At 51.4% G+C, this 15,654-nt stretch overlaps 1 long non-coding RNA gene across 1 annotated transcript; it reads left to right on the top strand.

The window, feature by feature from the left end:
• The first annotated feature begins 8,379 nt into the window (after window positions 1-8,379).
• On the top strand, window positions 8,380-12,406 carry LOC142005939 (uncharacterized). The gene is made up of 3 exons (XR_012643117.1): window positions 8,380-8,498; window positions 8,675-8,788; window positions 12,274-12,406. It is a non-coding gene; the product is annotated as an uncharacterized LOC142005939 (long non-coding RNA).
• Window positions 12,407-15,654: the final 3,248 nt, after the last annotated feature.

The following is a 15,654-nucleotide window of genomic DNA, read 5'->3' on the forward strand; positions in this document are numbered from 1 at the left end:
GTCGGTGGAAGCAGCTCTTGGCTGCTCGGAGGATCAGGCCAGGGAGCGGCAGCAGGACTGAGTTGGCTCTGGTGTTGTAAGAGACCCCGATTTTGTTGTGCCATGTCCTGCTGGCGTTTGCGGCATTCATTTTTCCAGTGGCCGTTTTTGCCGCAGCAATGACACTGCCCAGTTCTTAGGGGTCCCCGGGGCTGAGCTAGTGAGCGTTGCTGTTGTTTTTGGGGAAAGTTAGGTTGGCCAGAAAAATGGAATAAAGTTTTGGCTTGTAGGTGGCGGCGGTGCATAAGTTGGGCGCCGTTTAGGGTTCTGCTTTTCCTGCAGATCTGCTATTTGCGTGGCCATGAGAGTTGTTTTTAATTCCTTTTTCTTTGCTTTGTCAGTTTGCAAGCTTTCCCAAAACTGCGTAGCTGCCCCCTGAATGTGAAGGATTGCGTTCTCTCTCCAGCCTACAATGTTGTTTTTAATCCTGGCTCTGATTTCAGGGAGGAGATTGGCCACAATAACTGCGATAATAATGAGACAATTACGTTCCACTTCTGGGTCAGTTTGGGAAAATTTTCGAAAGGCAGACAGGAGGCGTTCAATGTATGAGACAGGAGGTTCATCTGGCTTTTGCTTAACAGTTTGTATTTTTAACCAGTCCCGCCGCACTGGGAGAACCTCAGTGGTTGCATTAAGGAGTCCCTTCAAGTCATTGTTCAAAACATTTTGTTCATTATCATTAGTGGGGGGCCAGGGAGAGGATCATTTGGCCGTTGAGCACCCTCATGATGTGGGGCTGCTAACCGAGCTTGCCCAATTAAAGCTGCATAATCATGTGGAGGCAGATTACCTCTTAAGAGCCAGTCCATGTCCCCATGTGTGGGGTTATAAATGTTAATAAGCTTTTGTACTTCCCCACGGAATCCTTGGGGGTCCTCTCGGAAAGGAGGCAAAATGCTCTTAAAATTTAAAATCGCAGCAGCAGTCCATGGTACGTGGATTCGCTGTGGAGCCTCTCCTGAAGCCCCTGGAAACAGTCTAAGGGGAGCCTCTCTGACTTGTGACGAGTTTCCCTGATCAGCAATATCGATGGCTGGTGACAACTCTTGTGAGTTCTTAAAGAAAGTCGGGAAGTAGCGTCGCTCAAAGGAAACGTTAGGTGGGCGAGCACCCTTCACAACTGTAACGGTGTCTGTGTCAGCGCGAATCCCCGTTGGCTTCCAGCCAGCTTTAAGCAACTCAGGGTTAAAGCTATCAATCAGCTCCTGAAGAATATGTTCCTTAAGGGGCTTAATGGGTACAGAAATCATATCAGAGTGATCCGGTTCAAGTGGGGTGAAGGGTGCTTCTGCCTGGCGCAGAGATGGGGGCTGTTCTGGCTGATTAGACAGCGTCTGGCTTATTTGTACAGAAGCAGTCTGATCTGGTGGAGGGGATGGATGTGTGGGAGGCAGGGGTGGCGGTAGCCAGCTTGTCCACAGGTCCAGAAGGTCCTCTGGTGGGTCAAGGACTGGGGCTGGGGTAGCCCTATTCTCAGGCAACTGAGGATATAATTGTGCCGTTGCTGAGTAGAGTCGGGGTGCAGACAGTGATTCTGGGGAATCGGACTGTTTCTTTAGAGTAGCCAATTGTTGCTGCAGCTTTTCAATAGAGTCTTTCTGGCGAGCCATTATGCTTCGGTTCTTTTTCTTTTCTGCCACATCCTCCCAGAGGTACCAATATTCCATCTGGTGAGGATGTGTTTCCTCGAGGAAACCTCTAAGATAGGCAAACATTTCCAAATCAAAACTGCCCTCCAGTGGCTACTGTTTCCAGGGATTCCCGTAACTATAGCCGTTCCAAATGTCCATCAATTTCTTAAGTCTCCTAAGTTTCCAACCTGCCGGCAATTTCCCGAGCTGACTGTAAATTCTTATCATCTGAGACAAGGGAGTCCCAGGCTGTGAGGTGCCTTTCCCCTGAGTTGGAGACAAACTCGAGGGAGCATTCCCACCCATGTTAGCACTGTCCTCTCCAAGGGCAGCACAGGCGTCCAGCAACACCACCCTCTCCAAGGACAGTGGGGGAGTCCTGACAGACTGTCAGCTTCACTCACACCTCTTACGCGCTGGAGAGAAACCGCCCTTGCTTTTGGCAGCTGTTCAGTAGCACTGACAGCGCCGGTGCGGCTGCGGTTCTATTCCGGACTTCACTCACTCAAAACCATGCGCTTGGACTCGCCACCAGTCAGTCAGCAACAACCCAGTACCTATTTGGCTATAGCCAACGTTTTAAATCTCTCTCAAGCCTCCTGGAGAAAATTTAAGGAACAAAAGATGACTCTTACCACCAGCTGGTTCAGCTGGCGACGAGAACAGGGAGGGGGACTGGGGAATGTTAAATGGATCTCTTACCCTTTAGGTGCGCGCTGTGGCCCGATCCTGTTCCCCGTCGTCAGCATCTCCAGCTGGAGTTCCAAGCCGTCCCTTCATGGTCGCCAAATTGCCGGGGAAGCCACTTTTCCCTGGCGTACAGAGTTCCCCAAAGGTCCGGGGCTGGAGGTCAAAGCAGTGAGGCAAGAGTGAGATCTAAAAGGAAACTTTATTTGCATGCGTGCAGGCTGCCAGCTTCCACAGAAGTGGGAGCCCTGTGAATCAAGTCTCAGGACTCTTTATAGAGTTTGTTTGGACAGTTTAGTCGTTAATTGTCCTCTTTAACATATGAAAGTCTCAGCAGAATTGTCCTGAGACGTGTCTGCAAACACCAGCTGTCTTGAGGCCAGTTTACACTACAAAGGTAGATGATAACCCCGACAGAGGAGCCTGCAGGATAAATTATCTCTAGGTGACAAGGTAGGGACTTCAAAGAAGTGCAGATGACCCCCTAGAGTGAGGCCTGGTTAGTGTGGAAAAAAAAAAACTCTTTTAACCCTTAAAGCAGTTTTTTCCCCACAGACTTTTAACACTTAGAGGAGTTTTTCCCCCACACCAGGTAGTGAGATCAGGAGAATTTTTGTGGTCTGATTTGGGTTGTCTTTTCATAACATTTTGCAGGGCGGCGAGGCCAGCGAGGGTATCTTCCTCATTCTCATCACCGCTCTCATCATTGGTAGTTACCGAGGGCATTTCTTTCCCTTTCCCTTTACAAGGGCAGGAGTACGGTGGGGGTCGGGTTTGATCCGGATCATTACACAGAACTGGGCAAAGGGGAGCGCTCGGACTGGTGGTGGGAGAGACTGCATCCAACTGGGCTTTTAATTTATCATTAGCATTTCTAAGAAAGGTGAGCTTTGATTCAGGCCATCTGTGATTTGCCTCTTCCCACCACTGCATGAAGCAGTCTACCTCCCATTTAGCCAATTTCGTTTTTGGGAGGACGAGTTTGTCTTTTAAGGCGTTCACTCGGTCCTAATCCCAAGAACCTAACAGTGGCCACTGCAATTTGGGGTCCTCCAGGGTCAGTTTAGACCATTTCTCCAGAAACCTACAAGAGTCTGGACCCTTTCTAGAATACATAAAATGAGCCGGCGTCCCCTTAGGGAACTGTTCTACCTTAGCCATCTGGTTACCCGTACAGGAGGACTTCACACACCTCTCACACAAGAAGGAAATTCGGGCTTGTCAGAGCGGTACCTGGTGCAACACACAGAAAGGAGCCCACAGGCTACTGCCTCAATCGCCCTTACTTTCACACCAGGGGTTATACCTAAGGTGTGTTGCGGCTGCAATTGCGCAGATTTCACTTATCCAGACCGCGGGGATGGGAACCCCTTGGTCAGCCGATCCCTGGATGGAGACGGCGCCCAGACTTAAACACACCACAGGGAGGACGGAGAGACACAGAGACAGAACAGTCCTCAGACCGGTCAAAGCCCAGAAAGAATAATTACCTGATCAGGACCAGATTCCAGAAGTTAGATCCCGGGACCCCGACCAGAACAGAGTGGGAACCAACAGGTTTGCTGGCATAGACCGCGCTGCGGTTGTGCACCTTTCCGTCCCGTGGAGGACCGCTCGGACTAAGTGTCCAGGCGCCGGCTGCCACGATCGTCCTGCAAGGCAGTCGGGAATCACGCAGCCTCAGCGAAGACGCTTGCCATCTCGGTGGGACCTCCAAATTGTCAAAGTTAGACTTGAGACTCACCATTTGCCAGACCACTCTGGTTATTAGCAAAGCTGCTCTGCTAATACATTCAGAAAAAGGTGAGCCGCCCACCTAGGGCTCAGGTCTCTCAATTTATGCAGACAAAAGAAGGCAAGTTAATAAACAAAGGAAAACCAGATACACACACACCTCACATAGCCCCTGAGACCAGTCATGTATCTTCATTTCCGTATCACCTTCAGCAGTCTCCTGTTTATGACTCTCTGGTTACCTTAATTAATTACCCTCTAGCACCTACTGCTCTGGTTCCTGCTTTCCCAGGCACACCTGGCTCCATCCAAACCCACCCTACATTCCTGCACAACATCAACAGAACTTCCCCTTCTTGAGTTCAGAAGCAACGTGGTAGCACAGTGTGATTTTTACGGTGCAACTCTTATACTTCCACAGGCTTTAGACAGAGCTACAGAATGGTGCAGCGGCTTTGTCAAGAGGTCTCACTTTTGGAAGTAAAGTGTGTGGACGTTTGTTAGTGCCTTGCTTGTACGGTACCGCAGGCAGGTGGGAGCAGGTCCCTCACAATCCTGGGTGTCCCTGAGGAGCGTCACACTCAGCTTAGAAGATTGAAAAGCTGCGTTCCCTTGTCCCTGCTCTGCCCTGTTTGGCTGCGTCTACACGTGCACGCTACTTCGAAGTAGCGGCAGTAACTTCGAAATAGCGCCCGTCACGTCTACACGTGTTGGGCGCTATTTCGAAGTTGAAATCGACGTTAGGCGGCGAGACGTCGAAGTCGCTAACCCCATGAGCGGATGGGAATAGCGCCCTACTTCGACGTTCAACATCGAAGTAGGGACGTGTAGACGATCCGCGTCCCGCAACATCGAAATAGCGGGGTCCTCCATGGCGGCCATCAGCTGGGGGGTTGAGAGATACTCTCTCTCCAGCCCTTGCGGGGCTCTGTGGTCACCGTGGGCAGCAGCCCTTAGCCCAGGGCTTCTGGCTGCTGCTGCTGCAGCTGGGGGTCCGTGCTGCATATACAGGGTCTGCAACTAGTTGTTGGCTCTGTGTATCTTGCACTGTTTAATGAAAGTGTGTCTGGGAGGGGCCCTTTAAGGGAGCGGCTTGCTGTTGAGTCCGCCCCGTGACCCTGTCTGCAGCTGTGCCTGGCTCCCTTATTTCGATGTGTGCTACTTTGCCGTGTAGACGTTCCCTCGCTGTGCCTATTTCGATGTTGGGCTGAGCAACGTCGAAGTTGAACATCGACGTTGCCAGCCCTGGAGGACGTGTAGACGTTATTCATCGAAATAGTCTATTTCGATGTCGCAACATCGAAATAAGCTATTTCGAAGTTGGGTGCACGTGTAGACGTAGCCTTTGTGTGCAAAAGGACACTTGCCTCCTCTGGCTGGCTCCCCATCAGCTCCAGTAGCTCCACACCACAGCAGTGGTTCACAGTCCGTGGCCTGTTTGCAGCTCAGTCAGCACCCACTTGTGACATCCTCACACACACAAAGGTAGTTTTGGACACAGCCCACATTACGCACTGTGGGTTTCATATGCAGCCTACACGAGTGAACAAGTTGAGAACCATTGTGCTAGAGATGCTCAGAAGAGCCAAGTATCAGAGGGGTAGCCGTGTTAGTCTGGATCTGTAGCAGCAACGAAGAGTCCTGTGGCACCTTATAGACTAACAGAAAAGTTTAGAGCATGCTCTAAACTTTTCTGTTAGTCTATAAGGTGCCACAGAAGAGCCAAGTTTGGGTTAAAATTCCCCTCTGGCTGGTTCCCCACCCATTCAGCCCAGCCCAGACTCTGGGAATGGGAAAGAAAGTAACTTCTGGAGGACATGAAATACCCTCCACAAGTTCAGCAGCTCCAGATCAACCAAGAGTTTATCAGACTGGGAATCGGGTGCCAGACAGAGGGGACTGTAACTGTACCTGCTGAGTCCCAGGGGAGGGAAACCATCATTCATTGCTTCTGTGGACTCCAGCACAGACAGAGAACTGCTGCCTGGTTCTTCTTTCCCCTGCAAGTTGTGTAGGGACAGAGGTGATCAATGGCCTTGGTAAGAAGCTGTAACATTTGTAAGTTCTCCCTGGTTGTTTACACAGCTTTTTATTCCTGTGCTGGCTAAAGTGGGGCCAGCCGGCCAGTCAGCTGCTCTGGGACTGTCAATAGGGCTGCAGGGAGCTGTCTCATCAGAGACCGAGGCTTCATTACTTGCTTGCCAGAGGGTGGTCTGGAGGGTTGTTACTCCTTTAAACCCTGACAATCTGACTTTGGGATTTCTGAGTGCCCTAGAATACCCCTGTGACTATGAAATTACGGTCTCCTCTTCACTGGCAAGTATCCCCTTTCTGCTTTCTTATCACACCGCTGTCAGTGTGCTGAATTGTATGAATGTTCCCCCCTTGACCTCCTCATGAACTGTATGCAGGGAGATGGCAGCTAATCTCCTGCTTCGCAGAAATTTTCTTCTTACTGTAAAGAACGTGCCAGCAGGAGCTCAGTACTTCTGAAGGATTTGGGGAATGTGTCCTTCAGAGGTCATTGGCTTGAAAAGGAAAACTGGCTTGAAAACGAAAAGGTGCGCCCATGTAATGCCTTGTAAACAAAGCCTGATGGGAGCAAGCGAAGCAATGCGTTTTTGTCTCATATAAATAACCTGTCGTTAAGTCACAAGATATGCTATCACCCGGTGTACGACTTGTGGAGTCTCACTAATGCTTGAAGGTCTTGTGGGGTACAGGGCGGTCATCGCTGCGGTGTAAAATATGGATTACACAGGGCTCCCTCCATCGAAGCATTATGAAGGGAAGAAGGGTAGGAAGAGTGGTTGATTCAGCTTGCTGGAAGCCTTTGGACCGTAAAGGTGAAAGACTGGTTTGACTCTTTCTCCCCCCTGCTGTCAGAAGGTAGACCTAAGGATGGGTCTATAACTCTTCTGTAAGAATCCATCCTGGTAAATACTGAGCTGGTGTACCTAGCTCTGGAGCTGGATACCACTAGGAACTGAACTCTCCGATGAGCTGGTAGCTGAAGCCCTCGAGTGTTACAACTTTCGGGTTTTGTCTCCTGCAAAACCCACAAGGTAGCAGAGGGGTAGCTGGTGTGAGAAGCAGCCAGCAGGGGTGAGCGGCGGGTGGGCGGCTGGCAGGGGAAGCGGAACACCGGTCCGGCACAACTGCCATGAATATGCAGTGCCTCATTAGCGTAATGGTGGACACGGTGATTGAAAAGTGCCCCTTTCGAATCGCACAACATCCATGTAGACGGGGGCCTATTGAAAGGGCCCCCCTAATCTCCTAAAGCCCCTTCTTCCTATTTGGTTTTAGGAAGGGCCATTGTAGACAAGGCTAAAGTGATGTGTCAGGGCCTGCGTGGACTGGACAGAGTTGTAAGTGGGGCACTTGAAGGGGGTATGGACAAAGTTTGGTTCTGTGGATTGCCTGTTTACAGTGTTGGACGGCTGAGCCTGAGAGGCAAAGGGCGCTGCTCCATCTACTTGAGCTGGGACAGTTACTTGAGGCTTGGTTATGAACTCAGGGTGTTGTGTTTTCCCAAGCTGCTGCCATATGACCTTTCTGCCTCTTCCATTAAAAGTTTCTTTTCTCCAGGCAGACTCTGTGCTGGCGAGTGGGGAAACATCGCGTCCCCGAGGAGCCCAGGGGTGTGTGATGTTCCCAGGCTGCTGGGTGGGGTCTCGAGCTGGTTCTGTGGGAGATGGATGAAAAGGAACCCCTAGTGTTGAACCCGGCCCTGATTGCTGCCAACTCCTTCTGACCAAAGGCTTACCTCACACAACTGCAGACTCTTTTAGTAGACTGAGCTCCTTCATGAGTCCCTCAGACAATCAATGCACTCGTCTCTTTCCTAGAGTACTAGAACGGGAAGGGACCTCAAGAGGTCAACAAGCCCAGTTCCTGGCAAGTTACCTTGCACAGACTCCCCAGATTTCTGTCGAAACTGCAGCAGCTTAGATGGAACATAAAAATGCCTTTATTCCCCACAAAAAAGATCAGTTGCATGGGTTTAGAGGTGGTATTGGTGCAGGAATCCAGACCTGCTACAAAAGAGAGAAAATATAACTTCTGGTCTAATTCTGAAATGTTCTCATGCTGAGCCAGATTGGAAGGTTTCCCTTCCCCGTAACTTCTAGTGGTTTGTGCTTCCTGGGATGCTTTTCCATTTAGGCCAAGTCAGGGGTTTCTTTGTCTTTCCAACATTGTTGCTGCCTTCAGTGTAGGTGCAGGAGGAGAGGAGAAATGATGATGTTATTGTCCCTTATTTTACACTTTCCTCCAGGTGCCAGAAAGATCCTTGATGTGCCCCGGGGCCAGGCAGCTCCTGGTGTCCAGCCCATTGAGCAGCTGCCTTTCACGGCCATTGTGAACCTGTTGCCTGTATCTCCCTTGCGAATGAATGGCCAGGTATGGTGAGTTAACATCTAGCTGGGTGTGGCTCACTCCTTTGTTGCTACTGCAGAAATAGTCCAGGGGCATGTCTCAGATTCACAACAAAGAAAGAAAGAGCAAAATTTTGTCTTCCAAGGTAAGAAATGTACATTTGTGAGAGACAATTTTATCCCTCTTTGTTTTTATTTAAGGGTGCACCTCAGTGGCCTATTGGATAAGGATAACAGATTGCCTTCTAAGCTAAGGATGGGGGCGTTCAAATCCCCCCTGGGGTGAAGGCTGCCTTCACTACTTTGAGTCACAAGGTAAATGGGAAGAAGGGTTTTCAAAATTCAAACAGGGTCTTTTCAAAAGGCCCCCTACCTGCGGCAGGAGTAGCATTTGTTTCTGTAGCAGCAGTTTTGAAGTGCATGAGGCTGCCATTATGCTAATGGGGTGCTGTATATTCATATCACTGCCTCATTAGCATCTTCTTATCACAGCCTGTGCGTATCAGACAGAAGTTGGGTTGTGGAGAAGGAGAAAGGGGCTGCTGAGAAGAAGCAGGTCCTGAAAACGGGCCACTGTGGGAAAGGAAGGGACTCAAATCTGGGGGCACCCAAGAGTTTAAGGCTCCTGTTACCACCTGCCCTCAGCCTGAGGAGACGGATGGAGTGAGCTCTCTCCCGCTGGCAGCACAAGCCCTTGCCTCTTCCTGCCCTGGGCTTTGCCGTTCCTCTGTACACAAGTGACAGACACTCTCTTTTGAGTCATTGATCTTCAGGCCCCTACAGGACAAACCCGGCTTCCCCGGCTCCTTTTCCTCCCTCCAGTCCAGAGTGGTTTTACAAATGGGGTTTGATTAAATTTTCCCTCTCCAGAGGCACCCCACAGCTTTCCCCGCACTGACCTCGCTCCTCCCACCCACAGAGCTATCACTGCTAGAGCAGGTGGACTATTTGGCTACGTCTACACGTGCACGCTACATCGAAATAGTGTAGCGACATCGAAGTAAGCTATTTCGATGAATAGCGTCTACACGTCCTCCAGGGCTGGCAACTTCGACGTTGCGCGGCACCACATCGAAATAGGCGCTGCGAGGGAACGTCTACACGCCAAAGTAGCACACATCGAAATAAGGGTGCCAGGCACAGCTGCAGACAGGGTCACAGGGTGGACTCAACAGCCAGCCACTCCCTTAAAGGGCCCCTCCCACACACACTTGCAGTAAACAGCACAAGATCCACAGAGCCGACAACTGGTTGCAGACCCTGTGCATGCAGCATGGATCCCCAGCTGCAGCAGCAGCAGCCAGAAGCCCTGGGCTAAGGGCTGCTGCCCACGGTGACCATAGAGCCCCGCAGGGGCTGGAGAGAGAGCGTCTCTCAACCCCTCAGCTGATGGCCGCCATGGAGGACCCCGCTATTTCGATGTTGCGGGACGCGGATCGTCTACACATGCCCTACTTCGACGTTCAACTTCGAAGTAGGGCGCTATTCCCATCCCCTCGTGGGGTTAGTGGCTTCGACGTCTCGCCGCCTAACGTCGATTTCAACTTCGAAATAGCGCCCGACACGGGTAGCCGTGACGGGCGCTACTTCGAAGTAGGCGCCGCTGCTTCGAAGTAGCCGGCGCGTGTAGACGCGGCTTTTGTGTGTTTCAGGCACCTCTCCCACCTGCCTGGAGCCCCCTCAGTGAAATATCACTCAATTTCCTTGCAGCGGGGGCTTCCAGAAGGTGGATTTCCTTCAGCAAGATCCCCCAAAGGCTGCACCTCTACATGCTGTTTTGGAGTCTGGAAGAGCTTCTAATGAGGCAGTGGAAATTTACACCCGCTCCTCATTAGCATTTTTCAGGCCATTTATTAGCAAAGAAGGTGGCGTATGTAGAAAGTGCCCTTGAGGCCACATCTCCTGCCAAACTGAAGCTGTGTCTACACATGCACGCTACTTCGAAGTAGCGGCGCCAACTTCGAAATAGCACCCGTCACGGCTACACGTCTTGGGCGCTATTTCGAAGTTGAAATCGACGTTAGGTGGCGAGACGTCGAAGTCGCTAACCCCATGAGGAGAAGGGAATAGCACCCGTCACGGCTACACGTCTTAGGCGCTATTTCGAAGTTGAAATCGACGTTAGGCGGCGAGACGTCGAAGTCGCTAACCCCATGAGGAGAAGGGAATAGCGCCCTACTTCAAAGTTGAACGTCGAAGTAGGGACCATGTAGTCATTGCACGTCCCGCAACTTCGAAATTGCTGGGTCCTCCATGGCGGCCATCAGCTGAGGGGTTGAGAGACGCTGTCTCTCCAGCCCCTGCGGGGCTCTATGGTCACTGTGGGCAGCAGCCCTTAGCCCAGGGCTTCTGGCTGCTGCTGCTGCAGCTGGGGATCCATGCTGCAGGCACAGGGTCTGCAACCAGTTGTCGGCTCTGTGTATCTTGTGCTGTTTAGTGCAAGAGTGTCTGGAGGGGCCCTTTAAGGGAGCGGCTTGCTGTTGAGTCCGCCCTGGGACCCTGTCTGCAGCTGTGCCTGGCACCCTTATTTCGACGTGTGCTACGTTGGCGTGTAGACGTTCCCTCGCAGCGCCTATTTCGATGTGGTGCTGCCCAACGTCGACGTTGTACGTCGACGTTGCCAGCCCTGGAGGACGTGTAGACGCTATTCGTCGAAATAGCTTTCAGAAATAAGCTATTTCGATGTAGCGTGCACGTGTAGACGTAGCCTGAGTTCCATAAACTGATGCTGGTCTCAGGCTGTTAGCAGCTGCCCCCCGAGGCTGGTTGATGGGAGACCTTCAGTCACTGTGTGGCCTGCCAGGGGCAGGGGAGCTGCCTAGCTGAGGCGGGGTCTGTGGCTGTCTGCCCTCAGGCTGGTCTGCACGAGGCCTTTGGTCAGTGTTGGGCCTGCCAGAGTGTAAGGAGCAGCCTGGTGAGGGGTGTCTCTGGCTGGCCGCAGGCCAGTAATGATAGTAAATCCCATAATGTTGTGCACATGCTAGGGACAGGCGCAGAGCAGTCCCAGAAGCAGGCAGCTTGTAAGCCACTACCTGTGCCCAGGCTTAGAGCTGGGTAGAGCAGTAAAGGGCTAACAAGCCTGCATTGGGGTGTGGAAGGGGAAACTGAGGCATTAATCTCATGACATTGGTGGCTAACTGCCAAGCAATGTATCCATTCCCAGACACTGCTCCCTGCATTTTGGGGCTCTCGTTCCCACAGGGGAGTGCACCAGGCAGAATGAATCAGTTCCCCAAATTTAGGCAGCAAATCACATAAGTAATCTGAGCGGTGTCAAGCAAAAGGAGTAGCGTTGTCCACTCAGGGGTGTGACATTGAAGAGTCCGCACCTCCCTCAGCCCCATTCAATTCTAGGGCAGGAAGGAAATGTTTTCTACAAAACTATCCAAAATAATAGCTTCTGTTCTGCATCCGTCTGGTGGTCTGGCCATTGGGCGAGGGCAGCAGCCCAGGAGGTTCACCCTCTGCAGCCCTCACCCCATCCTCTTTCAGCCACCAGAGGACCAAGGCCACATCCGTGTTCCCTCGGACATTGCCCATCCTCGGGCTGGTGGAATTTTCCTTGGGGGAGGGAGGAAGTTTTTATGGGCAGCACCAATGCTGAGGCCATGTGTCCATTTGCGCGGCTGGAACAAATAAAAATCCTAGCTATAAATCCATGTTTGGAACAGTTCATAGCTATGGAAGACAAACAGCTCTAACCAGGGGCAATGCACGAGATGATTATTTTATATTACACCATATAAAAAGAATATTAACACCCCCTTTGGGTATTGATATTTGATCATCCTTTCTAACAGCTCCGGCTATTCAACGCACCCAGATGGAACACTCTGAAAACGGCTCTAGAAGTAAATCACTGACGTGGCCGTTCAGGAAAAGCATAAAAATATGCCCCAGAGCCCCAAGGTGAACCCCTCCTCCCACAGACACTGACTGTCCATCATCTCCTCTGCAGCTGCTCTCAGAAATGAAGCATCTGCCAAAGCACCGCATGCTACAGACCTCTGCAGTTCACGGAGCCACCCCTGTTGTGTGTATATCACCTGCCCATGTAGCTCAATGAAACTGTGATTCCAGCGTCAGCTGTTCAAAGGACACCAGGCTGCCAGGCACCAGCACCCCCAGGCAGTGGCATTGTGATGCAGGCAGGGACACCCATAGACCTCTCCCACAAGGCTGGCACTGCACAACTCCCTGTGCTTGCTGGAACCTCCCCATCCATAGCAGCCAGGCCACTTCGTCAAGGTGCCCCAAGGGCTCACATACAGCTTGAAACCATCTCCTTGGTATTATTAGCAGCACTGTCTGAACAGCTCAGCCAGGCAGCTGGTAGGACCCAGTCTTACAAGTGTCATCTTGGAAAACGAGCCGGGGGAGCTGCAGCAACATATAGCCACAGCAATGGGAGGGGTGAGGCAGAAACTTTCCTCCTCCATGGGGGAGTTAGCTGAGATGGGAAAGTGCTTGTTTAGCATGCAAGATTTCCAGAAAGCCTTTGACACGGTCCCACACCAAAGGCTTTTATGTAAATTAGGTGGTCATGGGATAGGAGGAAAGGTCCTTTCATGGATCGGGAATTGGTTAAAAGACAGAAAACAAAGGGTGGGAATAAATGGTAAATTTTCACAATGGAGGGGGGTAACTAGTGATGTTCCCCAAGGGTCAGTCCTGGGACCGATCCTGTTCAACTTGTTCATCAATGATCTAGAAAATGAGGTAAGCAGTGAGGTGGCAAAGTTTGCAGATGACACCAAGTTGTTCAGGACAGTCAAAAGCAAAAGGGATTGTGAAGAACTGCAAAAAGATCTCAGCAAACTGAGTGACTGGGCAGCAAAATGGCAAATGAAATTTAATGTGGGTAAGTGTAAGGTAATGCACATTGGAAAAAATAACCCAAATTACACGTACTACATGATGGGGTCAAATTTAGCTACGACAGATCAGGAAAGGGATCTTGGAGTTATAGTGGATAGTTCTCTGAAGACATCCAGCAGTGTGCAGCGGCAGTTAGTAAGGCAAATAGGATGTTAGGAATTATTAAAAAAGGGATAGATAATAAGACAAAAGATATCATACTTCCCCTATATAAAACTATGGTACGCCCACATCTCGAGTACTGCGTGCAGATGTGGTCTCTTCACCTCAAAAAAGATATATTGGCATTAGAAAAGGTTCAGAAAAGGGCGACTAAGATGATTCGGGGCTTGGAATGGGTCCCATATGGGGAGAGGCTAGAGAGACTGGGACTTTTCAGTCTGGAAAAGAGGCGATTGAGGAGTGATATGATGGAGGTATATAAAATCATGAATGGTGTGGAGAAAGTGAATATAGAAAAATTATTTACCTTTTCCCATAATACAAGAACTAGGGGACACCAAATGAAATTGATGGGTAGTAGGTTCAAAACTAATAAAAGGAAATTTTTCTTCACACAGCGCACAGTCAACCTGTGGAACTCCTTGCCGGAGGAGGCTGTGAAGGCCAGGACTTGAACAAAGTTTAAAAAAGAGCTTGATAAATTTTTGCAGGTTAGGTCCATAAATGGCTATTAGCCAGGGATAAAGTATGGTGCCCTAGCCTTCAGAACAAGGGCAGGAGATGGATGGCAGGAGATAAATCACTTGATCATTGTCTTCTGTTCTCCTTCTCTGGGGCACCTGGCATTGGCCACCGTCGGCAGATGGGATGCTGGGCTGGATGGACCTTTGGTCTGACCCAGTATGGCCATTCTTATGTTCTTATGTTCTAAGACCCGTGCCCCCTTATTTCCTACATGATTCCCACCCCCGCCCCCCGAAAGCTGTCAATGTAGAAAGGGAATTCAGGGCTGTCTGTGCTTAGCTGTGTGCAATGGCACAAGAGGGCTCTTTGAACCATCTTTTCTCCCACCTGCTGAGAAGAAGAACAGCTCTGACCTGGAGGCTGGATTTGAAAGAGGAAGTCAGGGCCACGGACTGCGTCAGCTGAGAGAAATGGTGATGCACAGGTGAGCCGTGTGCCTAGTAGGGAGCGGGCAGGAGTGAGTTGTGTGTGGGTCGTTTTGGTGGGCAGGTTTAGCGCTGCACTCGCAGAAGTTTCTGGAGTTGGGGTGACAGCTGTGGGCTCTGCTCCTGCGAGCTCTGTGTCTGTGGTAGCAGAGCAGACAGGGCAGCTGCTGGTCTAAGGTGAGCTGGGAGCAGGCAGCAGACTGGGGGTCCCTCCGTCGGAAGCACGTTGCAGCAGGGGGTGATGGTGTCACCCCTCTGCCAGGGAACATGGGCCGTGTTAATGTCGTGCTCAGGGCAGCGGCGGGAGGGAGATAAGAAGTGTCTGAGGGGACACCCGGCAAGGGCTTAGGACAGCTGGTGAGGGGGGAGAAGGTCGGAGGGAATTCCTAGCCAGGGCTCAGGGCAGTGGGGAATGGGAGGCAGAGTCTGAGTGGGGGATGCCTGGGTGGGGTTCGGCAATCTCATTCCAGAGATCACAATGTCCCTGCAGCTGCCAGTTGCTCCTGCCTGAAAGGGGCCCTGCCTTCTGCTCTTGTGTCGGCTGGCTGTCTCAGTTGCATAGAACGTGGGTCTCGTAAGAGTATGGCCATGGGTTTGAGCCCCCTTGCAAGTCAGTAGACATCACCAGGTGCTTGGCCTTTTACCCTTTGCTTGACTGGCACGCGCAGCAAGGTCCCAAGACAAGCCGGAGAGCGGCTGAGTAGCTTGTAAGGAGCAGGCCAGGGTCCTGCTTGGAGGAGGCTTCACCCTGCTCATGCTTTGCTGAGAGGGGCTCTGCCCTTTATCCCCTTCACTCGGTCACCGTTCCAAATGCCCCTTCCGTACAGTGCTGGTGAGTGCCAACCTGACCTGCAGGGCTGGGTGTCTGCTGAGCAGCTGCTGCTGCGCCCGCCGCTGCCCCGGATTCGTAAGGGGGCTCTACACAGCGAAGCAGCGTTGTTCTCAGCCAGGCCAGCAGAGACCTCTGCTTTTATTAGATCAAAGCACATGCGCCTTCATCCCTCGAGGTCACTTCTTCAGAGGTGCTTCTAGGGTTTGCTTTACTCGGCCCTTTTACTCAGGAATGGTCCCGCCCACCTCTTTCCTCTCCCCAAAAACTTAGGCTCCAGTAGCTCACAACTAGATTCTGGGGCCAAGTGACAATGAGATTGTTGGACTCTCTAGTCCTCAGGGTGTCGCATCCCATCTTCT

Source organism: Carettochelys insculpta, unplaced genomic scaffold, assembly GCF_033958435.1.
Source record: "Carettochelys insculpta isolate YL-2023 unplaced genomic scaffold, ASM3395843v1 scaffold_0036, whole genome shotgun sequence".
NCBI classification, from domain to species: Eukaryota; Metazoa; Chordata; order Testudines; family Carettochelyidae; genus Carettochelys; species Carettochelys insculpta.